At 34.2% G+C, this 3,910-nt stretch overlaps 1 long non-coding RNA gene across 2 annotated transcripts; it reads left to right on the top strand.

Annotated features, from left to right (window-relative positions):
• Positions 1–1,375: 1,375 nt before the first annotated feature.
• Positions 1,376–2,080, top strand: LOC112775842 (uncharacterized). Of its 2 annotated transcripts, none has more exons than XR_003811677.2 (3): positions 1,376–1,430; positions 1,640–1,760; positions 1,974–2,080. It is a non-coding gene; the product is annotated as an uncharacterized lncRNA (long non-coding RNA). The 2 variants fall into 2 exon arrangements; XR_011880564.1 differs by having other exon boundaries at positions 1,377–1,430; positions 1,675–1,760.
• Positions 2,081–3,910: the final 1,830 nt, after the last annotated feature.

Below are 3,910 nucleotides of genomic sequence, written 5' to 3' on the forward strand. Positions count from 1 at the left end.
ATCACTTGCCTCCACATGAACTTCCTACAATTGGATGAGGATATGCTGGCCAGTGGCTCGGCCTCTATCCATTTAGTGTAGTAGTCAATGGCGACTATGAGGTACTTGACTTGTCCAGGGCCAACCGGGAAGGGCCCCAAGAGATCGACTCCCCATTGTGAGAATGGCTGGGAAGACGTTAACAAGCTTAGCTCGGAGGCCGGTGCTTTGTGAAAATTGGCGTTCTCTTGACACTTGACGCACTTTCTAACGAATTCTTTAGAGTCTGCCATCATTGATGGCCAATAGTATCCATCATTAACGAACTCTTTTTCTCTTTCTCTCTCTCTCTCTCTATGTCTTCAGTGTAGAAGAGGGTGTGTATGGCTGTGCTGATGATAATGAACAAGAATGGCTAGTGGTGTGTATCGATTTTCAGTTGGTTCTGTAAAATTTAAGAGGTTTGGGGTTCCGATTTAGGATTTTTATTTTGGGGTCTCAGCTACTGGATATGCCACTAATAGAAATTGGGGGGTTTTAGCGTTATACTCATTCGTGTTATACTATTAGTTGTGGATTTTTAGGTGTTTTTATTTCTAATATTGTTGTTTCTAGGTTTTCTAATTTGGGATTTTGTTGTTTTTGATTCAGCATTCATGTGATAAAAATGTAGTCGTATACTATTTTCTGATTTCTAATGTCCTCGACCCGAGTTCAATCTTCTCATGTAACCGAAAACTAATAAGCGAGAAAATTTAGGCTTTAGTCCACGATATTTTAGTTGTTAGTGATATGTTAGTATGATTGAAACCAAACATGCATTTGGTTACATATTTATATTGTGTAATTGGATACAGTTATTTTTGACAACTATATGTAGTAATTAAAAAAAATTAAGAAAGTTTATGAGTGTATCATTGAGAGCATAAATATATGCTACTTAGGTCATTCTTTAACTTTTTAAAACATATTTTGTATAATTATCTGTTTAAAATCTTAACTATGTTCTGGGTACAGGAATATTTAAAGGAAGAACCATATACAGCTGAAGAAATTGAGGCAATTACGGGTGAAAAGTTGACTTCACAGCAATGATGCTTATGTGGAAGTTTTGAAAGTTGGAAAGCACTACAAATTACATCATCTCTTTTTTCTTCTCTTTCATGGAAAAGTCTGAGTGGACTTTTTTCTTTAGGGCTGACTATGATTTTTAATGTTCTGTTTTAAAATTGTTTAAAAATTTGAAAATATATTACTATATTTACTTTTTTTCATTTTATTTTATTGCAAAATTTTGAAAATAAAAGACATAAAAAATAATAACAAAATATTTCTTCTGTTTGGTTTATTATATATACTAGTTATAGGTTACTTATATGGTACTTATATATGTTCAATCTCTACATGTGCAATCTCGCAAACTTTAGCCATTTGACAGTCCAACTTATATGGTACTTCTTTCTGTGAAACTTTGTTTCCTTTTTTTAAACAAATTGTTTGTCAAGAACTTCTTTTTGAATCTGTTATTTGCTAAGTAGCCACAAAGATGGTTCAAATGTGTAATATATATAAAGAATTTGATCAATTAATTCTCTTATGAGTTACGATGTTTAGTCTCCACCAACAACCTTGTAAAAGTGTCTATCCTGTCCTACTTTAGATCTGTAGATTTGATAGATGCAAGCATTTGTGCAGAGATCAGAATAAGGATTCCCAAAACAATTGCATGGGACTACAATTTTGAACCAGCTCAGACAAATCCCTTGACCTTTACAGCTAAGGTAAACTATCCCTTCAATGACTTAGTATCTATTATTCCCATCAATCAAACAAATTTGGGATATCAATGAACCTTTTGGTACAACGAGTAGGTTTATTTTTCTATATTTTTTAATCTGTATCCATGGATGAAACATTTGCTTGTAGTTACTAGAACAAGACGCCAAACATTTCTGTTGTATGTTAATGGTAATTGACCTATGCCTATTCTGCAGCTCTAATGGAAGCTATTGAAGAGCCATTAAAAGCCGAAGGACATGGAGACTTGCAGGTCCATTTTGCTTCAAGTTTGAATTCATAAATGGTTACATGCTAGTTGCTGTTTGGACTAATTAAATTTGATAGTAACATGCCTTAATGCCCATCACTAAGAGTGACTATGAAATAAGTTTGGTTAGTCACATTTGATAGTTCAATAGATGAATTCAGTTTTACAGGTTTAGGATTTAGGGTTATCATATGAGATTTGAATTAGAAATCAATTCATTTCTTTCTATTTTCAGTTCTAAACAGGCTCTAATAGATCAATTTGGTACTAAAACAGAGAGGTAATACATTTTGTAGTGTTAGCCAATAGTAACTGTGGCTTCATGTTCTACTCCATAATGCCTATAATTAATGAGATGTGGTTCTCGTATACTTAAAAGAAATAACATTGCATCTTAGCTATAGTTTTTTTGCCTAGTGATTCATTTGCATTGTTCATGTTTGGATTCATTTGCAGATTTTGTCATCAATATGTATTGTTGTTTGTTTGGGCTTAGAAGTAACAGCTAACAAGTGCCTTTTCTACTTGGTTGATTAAGCAAATGTATCCTAAGTATGTCAAAATGTTATGTAGGCTTATGTGAAGATATCTCTGTTCCCACTCTCCTTTCCCTTCTCTCAAATTTTCATATATGACTGGTTTATAGTTTAGATTATGAGTAGACTTAAATCTGCTTATTTGTAAAAACCAAGGATCTCCTATAAGTGATAATTAGACTTCATAAATACACATAAAACTTGTGGTTTATTTGCCAATGGAATTCAAGTACTCTCGGAATTCTCATTTATAAGTGAAGACAAAATAAATGTAAATAACCTGGTATGATTTAGTTCACTTTGCTTTTGAACTGATATATATATATCTTGCTGTGGTTTAAGGTACCATTTTATAATTGCCTCATTCTTTTTCCTTGTTTTTGATTCGTTTTAATCATCTCTACAAGGATGAAGCTGAACTGGAGTGTGTAAAGAGACACAGCTGAAAGTACGATGGATTTATCTTATGTTTTGATGCGTTCGTATTTTTAGTAATTTTTCTTGTATTTTTTTTAGATTTTCATTAAAGCTAATTACAGTTTCTTTCATCTAAACCGATTGATTTGAGTATTTTCTGTTGCTAATATATTTTCTAAGAACTTTTAAGGAAATACAGGAAGTTGGCATGCCACTCCAAGAAATGGCGTTCAACGCCTTCCAAGATACAGAGAAGTTGCGTGCCACTCCAAGGATGGCTTTAATGCCATGAAGCCCAGCAAGCCAAGCAACAAGTTGGCGTGCCACTCCACCACAAGGGCATTTAAGGCCTTCAACAGAGCAACAAGTTGGCGTGCCACTCCACCGTAAGTGCGTGCAACACCGTCAACAAGACAACAAGTTGGCGTGCCACTCCAAAGTTGGTGTGTAATGCCTTCAATGATACCATGGAGTTGGCATGCTACACCAAGACCAGGCATGTAACGCTTCCAAGCCCACAATAAGTTGGCGTGCCACGCCAAGCCCCAAGTGCCATGCCAATCAAGGCTCACTCCATATATGTAATTTTGGGTAAGATTAAGGAAGTTTCTATTAAGTTAGTATTTGATTTGATTTGCTTTTAATTAGAATTTGAATTTGTTATCTTATTCTTCCTAAAAGATAGGATAAAGATTGAGCTTTTGAATTCGAATTTTAGGTAGACTTGGGATATAATAAGCGAACGTGGTTCATAGATGAGGAATTCGGAACCCTAGCCAAATCCTTTCATCTATTGTTTTCATCTTTTCCCATGAGTTACTAATTCCTCTTTGTTAAGGGTTAGGAGTTCTGTTTAACTTTTTCATGGATTATTAATCTAAGCGTTTTATTTTATTTTGAAGTTATGCATTGATCTATTTCCAAGATTGAG

The sequence above is a fragment of the Arachis hypogaea genome, chromosome 1 (genome assembly GCF_003086295.3).
Source record: "Arachis hypogaea cultivar Tifrunner chromosome 1, arahy.Tifrunner.gnm2.J5K5, whole genome shotgun sequence".
NCBI lineage: Eukaryota > Viridiplantae > Streptophyta > Magnoliopsida > Fabales > Fabaceae > Arachis > Arachis hypogaea.